General features: G+C 40.7%; 1 protein-coding gene and 1 pseudogene across 2 annotated transcripts in view; both read right to left on the reverse strand.

The window, feature by feature from the left end:
• Nucleotides 1-14,333, reverse strand: part of si:ch211-158d24.2 (multiple epidermal growth factor-like domains protein 9) — a 395,895-nt gene that overhangs the window by 260,681 nt on the left and 120,881 nt on the right. The gene's annotated exons all lie outside the window — the stretch shown is intronic.
• Nucleotides 4,180-14,333, reverse strand: part of LOC133475849 (myosin-7B-like) — a 106,765-nt pseudogene continuing 96,611 nt past the window's right edge.

Raw genomic sequence — 14,333 nt, forward strand, 5'->3', positions numbered from 1 at the left:
AGAACAAGAATCCATAGCTATATCCATTGTCACTACACGCTCATTCCATCCTCAGATCACAAGTCAGTTTCCCTTTTGTAGATCCCCCATGTTAGAGCTCATTAAATTTTCGATAAAAATTCACTACCTGCATTGTTGTGTGTGTTTGGGTTCGAGGAACGAAACCTCTGGCCGTCTCGAACTCTTATCAAAATTTCAGAAAGTGTAGCAACCTTCAGATTACGAGACTGATAAAAAGGTTTCTCGTCACTTCCCCTAAATTTTATCCACATAAAAAGTGACGTGCTGCCCCTTTTACTAATAAAATAGCTCTATTTATAACGCTGTAATTTAAAATTCCGCTAAACCGGAAGTAACGCTGGCGTAGCTTCAAACTCATTCTTTTCTCCTAAATTAATTACATTTTTATTTTACCCATATATGCTACATATTGGTGCCTCGTGTGAGGTGATGCCAAGTTTTGTCAAAACCCAAACACACAAAACTCGTGATATTTTGCAATAAACCTAGACGGCAGCCGCCATCTTGGCAGGGTGATGTTTAAGCACGTTCTCTGCTATCTACGTTGAGCACAATCCGTTACCATAGCGACCGAGTTCCGAGCACTTGTTAACGAGAGAAGGTTACGAAGGTTAGCCCTAGTGAAACTGATGTTGCATTGCAAATGTTATTTTGATATCTGTTTTGTGCGCTGCATGCTTTGAACTGTGGGAAGATTCCCTATGTAAAGTTCTGTTTGAAAAGGCCTCAGAGAACTGAAAACAGGTCACCAATTCTGAGCATTTGCGCAGTTATTGTATTGTTTTTCCCATTATAGCATCTGGAGTAGCTAACCAGACTAGCTATATGCCCGTTGTGGTTTTGGGAATTTTATTCTGAGCTTCGCTGTGTAAATAGGAGGTTTGGGAAGTCACTGGTCACGAGAACGTGTTCTATACCGAGAATCTCTATTATGTCAGTCGAACTCTGAGCTAAAGTCCACACCACACAAATGCCACATTTGAGGCTCTTTGTGTGTGTAAAAAAAAAACACAGGTGGCACCCATGACGGTCGCCATTTTCGCTTTGTGTTAAAACCACAAGCCTCTGTGTTGAACGCAATTTGGTCATTTAGACTAAGGCTTCGCATTCGGCTTCTTTTGGGGAGACGTGACGCCATCGTGACGTTCCCACATTGGTTCCCTCCTTCGTGGCCGTGACCCGGGGCATGAGCTCCGGCTTGTCCTCGAGTACCCCCTCGTGGGCGTTCATTCCATCACGCAACTTCCGGCTGTGTGACGAGAAGCTGCTTGCTAACTAGCCGTTAGTAAGCTATTACCGAATGCATCCTAAGGCATCGCGGTCACCTTGGGTCGTTGCTTTTTAAACAGTAAACGTGGGCTTTCTGAGAGCACCGTCGTGTGCTTTTTCTGCTGGTAAGCTTCCTGTGTGCGCTGCTTCGTCGCGACTACCGCGCAACCCGGCGTCACCTGTCGCCGAGGCAACCGAACACCCCGAGAGCTCAGATAACTCGCCGCCTCAACCCACGATCGTTAGAAAGGACGTTTTAATTTAAACGCCTTCGTTTTCACTCATTTTTGAAACACCGACGCCACGACCGTGTTTTAAAGCTTTATGCCTGGTATTTTTGACCAGTTTTGAGATTTACAACGTGAGACTATACTGCTTTTTTCAACGGAAGGCGTTGCATTGCTACAGCAACACCGCCATCTTCCGTCAGCAAACGTGCAGTACACCTTGTCACGATTTAAACTGACAACATTACAGTAACCACAGTTAATTAATGGATCTCTTTTACAAAGTGGAGTTTATTAATTAATTGCTTGTCTCTTTTAATCTCTTTGGGTTTTCATTTTAACACAAAAAAATAAAAATAAAATAAAATAGAGGAACAACCTGAGGTGATTTTAAATTTTCCCAAAAATTTGTCTTTAAAATATTTTTTCTTTTTTGGAAAAAAAAAAGTAAAAATTTTTTGGGGGGATTTTTTTTAAATTTTAAATTTTGTTTTGGGGAAAAAAAATATTTTTTCTTCTTTGAATCGGTTCTTGTTTTTTGTATGGCTTTTCCCTCTGCCTAAAGCCCACACCATTGCTAGCCATACAAGCAATTCATTAATTCACAAGCCTAAGTATAAGTACATTTGATTTTTACCAAAGTTAAATAAAACTTATGTGAATCAGCTGAAGTCCTAAATTGCTTCACCAATTGAATTGACTTGCAGTGATAGCCATCACGGTGAAAGACTGGTTAGCACATATGCCTCAGTTCTGGGGACCGGGGTTCAAATCCCAGCCCCGCCTGTGTGGAGTTTGGTTCTCCCCGTGGCTGGGTGGGTTTTCTCCGGGTACTCCGGTTTCCTCCCACATCTCAAACACATGCGCGGTAGGTTGATTGGAGACTCTAAATTGCCCGTAGGTGTGAATGTGAGTGTGAATGGTTGTTTGTTTCTATGTGCCCTCCGATTGGCTGGCGAGCAGTCAGGGTCTACCTCGCTTCCCGCCCGAAGATAGCTGGGATAGGCTCCAGCAGCCCGCGACCCCAGTGAGGATAAGCGGTAAAGAAAATGGATGGATGATAGCCATTATCCATCCATCCATCCATTTTCAACACCGCTTATCCTGGTTAGGGTCGCGGGACGCTGGAGCCTATGATTGCCATTACACACAGTCAAATCAATTTGCTTAACTAAATAACAACATGTAATTTATTTATCAAAACTAAATACATTAATTGGTTAAATTAGTTTCAAATTTAGTCAACAAGCTGATTCGTTTTACTTCAAGTGTCCTTCGCAACTATTTTAAACCAACAATTAAATTGCCAACTCTCATGCAGCAATTTTTAATTTGATCGAATACATTCTGTGCACATAGCTTGACGCCGTCAACGCTTTTGTGCTACTTGTTCACTGCTTCTACGCACATTCTCAAACACCTTTAAAGTACATGATAAACCCTCACACCAAAATTTTTCGAACGCCATTTAAGTGTTAAACACATAATTACATCGCCTATATTGTGCCTCTATTCCAAACTAGACGCACTACTCAAACAAGTCCACATTACAAACAATTTATTTGCGTACCTCGTACAGCTACTGCACACGCAACGCAACCATGGCGGAACTTTCAGAAAGTCCCAGTCAATATGACAATCTTGACACACTGGAAGAGCTTGTCAGCAATTTAACTATGGACCTTGTCCCGGGCTATGCAGAATCTGTCAAAAATGCTGGCCTTGAAGTAAGTCCCCAATGATAACATCGCACAACTTATGAGTGACGCCGAGCACAAAACCTTAAAAGATAAAAGTCTCGCTCGAACGCTTGGTTGCCTAGTGCTGAACTTGGTGTCCCAACTCAAATGGGAGACGCTCTGGTGAAACGCAGACTGGAAGCTGAACAGCATAAAGAAGTCCAGTTAACTGCACAATTGAAAGACACCACCGCAAGCTTAAACTTGGCTGAAGCCCGCCTGCTTGATGTTCAAGTGACGACACCCCCAATGACGACACCGCCGAATCCCCTGTAGCCACCTCACCACCGCTAAACTGACTTAGGGAACTTGACACGTTTCTCTGCCATCTTGTCCAACTGCCCGACAGACGACGTTATCCTGGCCTTGTGGCCGGACAAATCGACAATTTCTCAGGCACTGTTTGACACCCTAGGACTTAATGTTGAAAACGTTCCGCTTTCCCGTTAACACCGTGCCGCCGTCTGCCGTCACTGCAGTGGGCGTATTCGCCCTGAACCTGCAATGGAACCATCGCTCCTCACTCACTGCTTCCTAGTTGTCCCCAATTTTATCTGAGAAACCAGGTTCCGAGTATACTTCAAACCTGGTAACACGCTGAGACAAAGGCTAGTACACCCCAAAGATTGGACACTCCATCCATACGTAGAAAAACAATCTGGTGTATGCTGTCAACCTGACTAGTTGAGTTTAACACTCTGCAATGACTTTTACAGCTTGAGGTGGATTAATTGCCAGTCACATGTTTTGGCAACAACACGAACTCCTCGCTGATATAAACAGGTGATGGATTTGCGGCGCAAACTAGCAGCGGTACCAGAAGCGTGTGACACTATTTTACTAAAAATGAGATCGGCAGCACAGGCACTTGTAAAATATGCAAGTCTATCCTAAAATATAATAAAAAGCACAAAGTGCTATTATCTGAATTCATCTGAAAAGGCGCCCGCTAATGCTAGCTGAAGAGCAGACTTAAATCCTCAGCCTGAAACAAAATCACCAAACATCCTCCTGTAACAGTGAAGACAGACAATATACTGTAGTGGTCTCTCACCAATCTCTTTAATGTAAAAATCAATGGTTAATGTTGCCAAAAAAAAACATCCAACTAGCGTTTTTCTCAACTGTCAGCCATAATCCCGCTGACAGTAGATGTCCTCGCAATTTATTTCCTACCTTCCACTGGGCCCACCCCCTGACTCTCTGATCGAATCACAAATCACAGACACATTGAAGCTCTCACAGACAGTCAGATGTTGTAACAACAGGTGCAACACAACCTGGAGGTTTATTGCAAAACACTCCCTCCTCCAGTGTTTTTTTTTTATAGTTTTTTTTTTTTAACACTATTCTCAAATCACCAGGGGCCTCATGTACAAAGACTTGCGTGGATTTCCTACTAAAACATGGCGTACGCTCAAATCCAGAAAACATCGTACGCACAAAAATATCTAGGGGCCTCATGTACAAAAGGTGCGTACGCACAAAAACGTGGCGTCCGTTCTTTTTCATGGCAAAGTTCAGATTTATCAAGAGTGACATGACCGTGGAAATGTGCGGTGCCTCACGCCGACTGCATGGCTGATGTACGCACGTTGCTGCAGCTTTTGGTGCTTTGGCGACACTTAGAGGTGATGCTGGGAAACTGTTCTCATAAATCTGCACATCAGAGAGACATGAATAATTAGCACGGATGAACGATTCATGCCCGGCAACATTTGATTTCAACAATGCAATTGAGGCAAGGACTGAAAATTCATTTGTTAACCAGTGTATTTAATGAACCACTGATATTTGTGAGGACACCTATTGGGACACCTAATATATATTGGGGAAGCCAAGCAACAATTGAGGATGTTACAACACAGACTGGCTGACTCTTTAGGTCAAGACTCTGCTGTCTATCTGCACCCCAAACAGAACCAGCACACTTTTGAGGACAAAATGCGCACATTTTGTAAATACAACACAGATGGTTTGAAAGAGGAGTGAGCGACGCCATGTATTTTCAGGTTGAAAAACCATCTCTAAACAGAATAGAAGGCTTACGTACCATCTCCCACATACACTTTTCGTCTCTTCCAGAGACTTAGAGGACAAATAGTTGGGTTTGCATATCAACACCCAGACTTGTGCTGTCCTACCTAGCCTTGTACATAAACTGATAAAACCGGTTCATATGAGAGGCGAAACGTCTTCTAACACAACTGGAGCAGTCCAGTTACGATTGATTAAATGTCCTGAGATGAAATGATCTGGATGAATGAGAATATTCACAGGCATCTTATGACTGTTGTGCGTAGGGCTCTGTAGTTCTGCTATGGTGCACAGCTATGTAGTGATTAAGAGCACTTACGGCTATAATAAACCTTAGCAAGTTCAATAGAACAAGCATGTGCAACACAAACTAACACACTGATGAACATAATATGTTAACAAAATAAGCCAATATGCTAATGAACATAAAACATAAAAACAACACAATATGCTGATGAAAATATAATAAATGTAATAAAATAAAAGCTCAGACCACTAACAATAATGAACTGTAAAAATTACAAATCATATTAAAGCTAAGAAGCTATGCAAATTGTAGCACTAGCACAAACACGTTCATGTGCATGGACAGAAAGTCATCGTTGACCCACGAATGCAGTGGCAGCCTCTCATTCCGAAATCTGCAAGAACACACAAAAGTGCGTAAACAACACTAGCTAACATTCTAGTGAAAATAAGGGTCAACAAAACTGAACAAGGAACCCTGGCTAACATGCAAATGAATATGTCACATAAATGTGTAGGCCTGTAATGTAATGTAAACTTAATGTGAAAAACACTACAACATGCTAATAAACATATGCTAAAAGTAAAACTAGCTAGCCTGCTAATGAACTTACAGTGTAAACAACACATCTAGCATGCAAGTGAATAACAACTAATGTAAACAATGTAAAAAAAAAAACACTAGCTAACATGCTAATGAGCATAAGATGTAATACACTAGCTAGCCTGCAAATAAATGTAAAAGGCAGTACTTCTGTAGTGACCGGCTAACCACTACTTACTGTATGTTGAGTGCTACACTGGATAGGATGTGCGCGTGCATGACTCACCACGGCGACGCTGCTGACAATGTGCTGCCGCGTTTGAATGCGCAGCTTGTTGACGGCGGTTTCAGCAATGTCAGCTCTTTCTTCAGCATCTTCGAGCTCGTGCTGCACCTTGCGAAAGTGCATCGAGGTGCAATTCACTTGCTCCTCCTGATGGACAGACACTGCTTGTAAAAATAATCAACTTTTCTTTAGAATGGCGACAGCGTGGACTTACGGCGGTCTCAGCTTGTCGCTTGTAACTTTTCACTTTGCTTTGAAGTTTCTCGATGACTTCCTGCATTCTCGCCAGTGTCTGGTGGTCCTCCTCTGACTGAAACACACACACAAAAACACAGAATATCAGTGTGTGTGTGTGTGTGTGTGTGTGCGTGAGCGCGCGGATGCAACCTGGCAGGTGATCTCTTTCAGCTTCCTCTCGTAGCATCGGATACCTTTCTGGTACTCCTCACGCTTCTTTTGCTCCACGGTCAGCTCCATCTGAAGATCATGCACCTGCATGCATAAGTAGGTGGAAGGTGTAATGTGTAAGGCATAGAAAAAAACGTGTAAGGTGTAACATTTAAGGTGCATAGTGTAGCTTGTAAGGTTTAAGGTATAAGGTGCATGATGTTTGAGTAAGCTATGAGAATTAACATATAAGGCAGGGGTGCCCAAACAATCATACTGTATAAAGTGATGACTTTCTAAAATTGATATTCCCCGCATTGTGGATTCAATTTTATCTGCTGATACTGTTTGTCTGTGTTGGCAGTAGTAGGAGTCGGACACAGTACACCAGAAATGAGTTGCTGCAGTTGAACTCTGCAAGTTTTAACTGTGTGGCGGATATCGCGGTACATCGACCGGACTTTATTTTGCTTGATCCTCATGGAACTGATGAAGCAACGATGGGGGAAAAGTACGGTGGCCTGAAGTGCAAAACACAACAGCAAATAAATAAACACAATGGCAAGTTAAAAAACATGACAGAAAATCACTAATCACAAAGAAATAACTAAACACAAAAGTAAATAAAAAAACACGACAACAAATAACTAATCGCGACAACAAATAATCAAACACAAAAACAAATTAAAAAAACAGCAGAAAATAACTAATCAAATAACTAAAAGTTCTTGACGAATAAATAGGACGAACTCCATCGGAACATTATTTCCCAGAAGAACTTCAAAGACTGCTTCACAAACTCACCTCTGCCTCTGGGTCCAACTTGCAACCTGAATCCTAACATTTAACCAGGGAGTAGCCTCTGACCTGTATATAGCGTCTAAGGAGCTGAAGATTGAAATCATGAAAGCAAAACGCAAGTATAAATGTGAATTGGAGAATAAATTGGCTGCCAACAATCTAGGCTCAGTGTGGTCATGCATGAAAACTATAGCAGGCCTCTGAAATTTAAAGAACAGCAGAGAGGTCATTCGCAGTGGTTTTAACTCAGGTATTGAATTTGCTAATGGCAAATATAATTTTGATACTTGTGAGTTTAGTGATAGCATTCAGGCACTGAGTCATAAACTTAGACAAGGATAACCATAGCCAACATTTTTACATGGATCTTAGCGATGTGGAACAAGCCGTCTGCTCGGTAAGCGTAAATAAGAGTCATGGACCTGACATCATATGTAGTCCTTTACTTAAAAAAAAGCATTCCACTACATTTTTTAGCTATAGTCTTTAGTCTTTGCAGGCACAACGCGTACCTATGGTCTGGAAGTACGTGTTGGTAGTCTGTGTCCCCAAATCCAGTTGCCCCCAAACTTTGAATGACTTTACACCAGTAGCTCTTTCATCGATTTTAATGTAAATGTTTGAAAAACTGGTTAAGTCAGAAATTCTAAGGAAAACACAGCATGTACTTGATCCGTTAGTTTGCCTCTAGGCCACACAGAGGGGTCAAGGATGCCACACTCACTTTGTTCAACTTTTAAAACATCTGGAAGGAATTGAGTCTCATGCTAGGCTTCTGTTTGTATATTTTGTTTTCTTCTGCTTTTAATACAACCTCATATTTTAATTAGTAGCCTTTTAGAGCAATTTGATTAGAGCAATAATCTGGTGGGCTGGATTCTTGACTTTAATTAATCAGACACGGAGAATGAGGGTAAATGGGATTCTATCTGACCAGGTTTGCTCCTCAGCTGGCTTCACACAAGGATGTGTGCTTTCACCCCTTCACTTCATTCTCTATACAACTGTGCCAGAGCAGATGTGAAAATAGGAGCATCTTAAAGTATGCAGATGACTCTGTCATTGATAGTCTGCTGAGACCAGCCATGGCTCGGTCATCGACGACTTTGTCAGATGGTGCGAGGAGTCCTTTCCTTAATTAAACATATTGAAGCAATTGTTGACTCAAAGCCGAACTTCGAAGCAAAATGTGAAGCTGTGTGCAAAAGGGGCACCAGTGTTTGTTTTTTTTTTGTTGAGGAAAATTTATTTCCATGTTGACAAAACCATGATTAACTTATTTTATCATGCTTTAATTGAAATGATTTTATCTATGGCCTAAAAGGCATGAGTCACATCTTAGTCCAGCATCCCTGACAAGACAGTTACAGTGGATAATTAGCTCAGTCTTAAATGAAGTGAAGTTCATCTCCTGCACTCAGGGTGAAGGTTCGCAGTCCCAAAATGTAAAACCAAGCAGTATAGAAATTGCTTTATTCAAGCAGCAATTATCGAGATAAATAAGGCATAAAGTACCAACAAAGTACCACTGCGCACAAGAAGTGAGGTTTGAATAGGAGTCTTAAGTTCTTTTGTTTGTTTTTGTTTGTCTATTGTTGTAGTTGTTGTGGCTACATGTATAATTTGCTGCAAAAGAAATCTATGTATGGGTATGTGTTAAATATATTGTAGAAGTTATCATTTATTTGCTTAGCTTGCATTAGTATTATGGACCATTTTGAGAAAGGAACATGTCTCGCCTTCAAGAAGATGACTCAGCAGGAATCATCAGAGAGAAGGACGTGGCCGGGACGTGGCAGGTGTTGGTCCCATGTTTTCACCTTGAAACCTTACCCTTAGTGTGTTGTGTCTTGTAGCTTAGTACGTTATGTCTTGTAAACTTAGAAACCTCCCTATTTCAAATAAATACAGGAGCGACGGGAGAGATTGTTTAGAGCGTGTTGAGAGGCTGTAATCTGAACAATCTCCCATACGCTCTCCTCATGAGAAAAAGAAACCATTCTTCATTCCTTTCGTGTCTATTTTTTATGTTGGGTAAGATAAATCCAACATTAAATTGGTCCTTCGAGCCGGATGTCAACACACCCGAAGATTCCAGTTGTGGAGCCGACTTCCAGTTAAGAGACCGTGGCCACGGCAAGTAAGACCCTTTACGGGACTGGTCTTCGTTCTCCTCAACTGGGATCTGAAGGTTGACGACAATCCACAGGATTGAAGATGACTGGTGAGTTAAATTTTTTTTACATTTTTAGGAAAAAGGATTAAAGAGTGAGTGAATTGCGCGACGAAGAAGTCTGCGGCAGAATAAACCTTGTGTAATACTAGTCACTGGCAAGTAATAGAGGGACGGCGGAGTCTGACAAATTCCGCGAGGACGGCGGAGTCCTGTACGTACTTAAATTCCGTGTTTAATAAATAAAGAAACTAGGAAAGTTTCGTGGCGTCGTAGTTAAATTCCGTATAGGATGGCGGAGTCCTCTGACGAGCCAGTGTGAATGAAAACTGTTTGAATGAGAGTGTAAATGGGAAATGGGAAACCACTAGGTTTTTCATTCCGTACCAAAACAGTGGGAAAGTAAACGGTGGACTTTTGTGGATGCAAAGGCAAGAATTCTCCACTCAAAAGAGTTGAAGTGAGAATTACCACAGAAAGTAAATTTGAATCACCGTCCTACTGAAAAGAAACAGTGTTCTAGACTATCCTAGGTAGTATTACACTGAACCAAATTCTTTCAAATGGGGAAAGGAAGGAGTAAAATAAAAAACAGGGATACACTGCAGTGTAAAGGTTGGAAGTTCATTAAATTAAATTTAAAAGAAAAAAAAACAGGATCCTGATAAAATTTAATATTTAGAGACAGGGATAACTGAACACGGCTTTAATGGTTGGTTAAATACACAAAAAATAGCCGCGTTGCAAGAATCAAATTATATAAAATAAAAGAGAATACGGACAAACTACCGCATGACTAAACCAGCCTGCTTCCCAACTCAACAAATCCTCTTGTGTAACCAGGATATGAAAAAAAGTTACGACATGCGACACCTGATAAAATTACTGTAGATTATCTGTACTCCGACAATGAAGCAAAAGTCGCGGCAGGAATTATTTTACCAGACAAATTAAAGGAACTGTATAAAAATACAAGTGTCCCACATATTTCATTGTGCAAAGATTATGAGTCACAGTGGAAACATATGGGAACATTAGTAAAACAAGGAGAGGAGACAGATGATTGGCAGCAAATAGAAAACAAACTGGAATACAGTGCATCAACTGGTCTAATTAGGAAGGCGATGTTTTGGACACTACAGGGTGATGAAGGGAAACACATGCAACTTGTTTGATTAGACCAAATGATCCTCACTGAAATTGATGAAGAAATATTAAAAAAGTTCCCAAAAAATTATGGTCCACAGGACCATTTGATGTAGGCCTTATTAAAGGGGCTTTACCAGTACAAATTAGACCCAAAACAGAATATAGACCAGGGATTCGTCAATATCCATTAAAACCAGATGCACATGAAGGAATCAAACCGGTAATTGAAGCACTAATTAAGGCAAGAGTTATAGTTGAGTGTCCAGAATCACCATATAACACACCCATTTTTCCCTGTAAAAAAGGCCCCACCTTCAGTGGGTTGGAGACTTACAGGCAGTAAATTTTGCAGTAATACAGAGAGCAGCATGCGTACCAGATCCACACACATTGTTAAATTCATTAAGACCAGACTCTACTGTGTTTACAGTAGTGGACATAAGTAATGCATTATTTTCTGTACCAATAGAAAAGAACAGTCAATTTTGGTTTGCATTTACATTTGAGGGCAAAAAATATACATTTACTAGATTACCGCAAGGTTACTGTGAAAGTCCAACCATTTATTCACAAGTTATGACAACACGCAAGTCTTCTGGCATCTCCAGATGGAGAGACATGCAAAGATTCATTGGCCTTACTGCATCATCTAACAGAAGAGGGACATAAAGTTAACAAAAATAAATTGCAATGATGTAAAAGGCAAGTCAAATATCTAGGCCATAATTTAAGTGTAGGAGGAAGGACTATATTAGAAGAAGGGAAAGCTATAGTCTTAAAAAATCCTAAACCACAGATGAAGAAACATATAATAATAATTTTTAGGTCTGACAAATTATTGTAGAGCATGGATTCCAAACTATGCAGAAATTGTTGCACCATTGTCAAAATTAATGCCAACCTTAAAATGACATCACCTGTTCAATGGAATACAGACGCAGAAAAGGCCTTCTGTGACATTAAACAACATTTGGTGTCGACTACTGCGCTGGGGCCTTCCAAATTTAATGATAAAAATTCATTCAAATGGTAGATTGTAAAAGCTATGACATGACCTCCGTACTTACACAACAATACGGTGATAAGCTAAGACCATGGGCTTATTTTTCGACTAAATTGGACAGCGTGACGTGTGCATTACTGCATTGTGTCAGAGCAGTTGTGGCAGCCTTGATGGCAGTAGAAGAGCAGTTCCACAATTGTGTTATTTCATCCATTAACTCTTAAGGTCCCACATACAGTGTCTGCTCTCCTATTGCAAACGAATATGCCGTTTTTATCACCTGCAAGACATTTATCTTGCATGGCCATCTTGCTGTCACAACCACATTTGACTGTTGAGCGATGCACAACCTTAAATCAAGCCACACTAATACCCTTACTTGATGAAGGCACGCAGCATGATTGTCAGGAATTGGCTGAACAAGCTACTGAATTAGTAGCATTAACCGAGGCATGCAAACTAATGATAAATAAAGATGGTACAATCTATACTGATAGCCAATATGAGTATTCCACAACAAGAACGTAATTATTGGGAAAAACAAAGTGCAAAACTACAAAATGAAATTTACATTAGCACAGAAGAAAAAAAAAAAAACTATTCAAATGGGCTGCTATATTGAGCCATGCTGTGTCACGTCTCAACCGGAGGGATGGTGGCACAGATAGATTGACACTTTACAGCCCTAAAAAAAATAGCAGAAAGAAACACGTGGGTTCATTTAACACACTGTAAAAGAGTCATTTCAGCTGAGTACTCAAATAGGGAAGGTGAGCAAAAGTCTGATAACGGAGCGGGAGCAGATGTGTAGATTCTGAAAACGCTTGCTGGTCAGTGAAGAAAAAAGACACCAACCCTTTTAGTGAGAACTCAGCAGAAAGGCACACCCACGTTGGTTATGAGATTCGATAGGTTGTTACGTAGCAACTTTGGCTACTATAGTGTTGGTTTTGTTTATGTGGTACATGGGACGTCCCACCCTAAATGATACAACTAATTTTTTAGATAGAAAATCACCTACCAACTGGACCAATATGACGAACCCAATAATGTAAAATTTTGAAACATTAACTCTTATCAAAAGGAGTACAGCTGATGATCAGGACTGTGGGCATGGCCTCCAAACGCAGCAAACCGGTTTAATATTTTGTGCCCCCCAAAATCAAGCTGCTTTAATCATAATTCCATATGCGGCTCTCACCAATGATGAGCTTGTGGGCATATTCTGGCGGAAAAGATCCCCACTTCCAAGTAGCATTGTGTTATGGGAACCGTGTTAAACCAGAAATGCCATTGAAAACTTCAAAGAAAGGTGGACAAATTTTAATGGTTAACAACATAACTACTGATGATTGGTTCCTTGTTGTCACAGGAGTTTCAGGACAAAATAACAATTGGTTACTATTGGTGGAACAAGCAGCAAATGTAGCGAGAAAAGATAGTGTGGTTTGCATGGGTCCCAGGCCTTTGTTGCGCATAGTTCCGGCACAATTATCACAAGATTGTATTATTCCATTAATGAACGCTACTGTACCAACTGAGAGGTGTAAATCATGGGATCCTATATATCCCGTAACAAAAGCAGATAAACACAAACCGATTTTTTCTACTTTAGTAGCACCAAATAATTTCACTTGTATAAACATGATTAGTAAAGGCAAAAAATTAGGACCACTGAACGACACACAGTGTAAAGTAACCTTAAAAGTCGGACCAAATTTTATGCCAGTATCACGGAGCAACATCTGGTGGTGGTGCGGAGATGATAGACTGTTTGATAGATTACCTAAAGATATATCTGGATTGTGCGCTATTATCACTTTGATATTGCATGTGTCAGTATACCCTATGCCTGTTCAAGATTTAATGGAAAGGGCACCAATGTTTTTGTCCAATCTAGAACATAGACAAAAAAGAAATTTATCCTGGCAGAGGCAAAATTATCCAACATAAAACATACATCGACGCCATAGGTGTTCCTCGTGGGGTTCCTAATCAATACAAATTAGCTGACCAATTTGCAGGAGGATTTGAATACTTCATATGCTGTTGGTGTACGATTAATAAAAATGTTGATGGGATAAACTATATCCACTTCAATGTACAGAGATTAGGAAATTGGACTCAGAGTGGGTTGGAAGCTGTGCACGAGCAGCTCAAGGACGTTCCAAAACCGCATAGCTGTCGACATGCTCCTCGCAAGAGAGGGAGGTGTTTGCGGTATGTTTGGAGAACAAACAATACTGCTCCAGATGGCAGCTTGACCAGAGCCATCGATGGTCTACGAACCCTCAATCAACACTCCTTGTGGGACAGCTGGATTGACGTTTTTGGTAAATACAAAACCCTAATTTCACCAATATTGATATCAATTGCTGTTTTTGCAGCCATTCTGTCATTGTGTGGATGTTATTGTGCCCCATGCATTCGGGCTTTAATCAGTAGATTAAT

Source organism: Phyllopteryx taeniolatus, chromosome 3, assembly GCF_024500385.1.
Source record: "Phyllopteryx taeniolatus isolate TA_2022b chromosome 3, UOR_Ptae_1.2, whole genome shotgun sequence".
In the NCBI taxonomy this organism is placed as follows: domain Eukaryota; kingdom Metazoa; phylum Chordata; class Actinopteri; order Syngnathiformes; family Syngnathidae; genus Phyllopteryx; species Phyllopteryx taeniolatus.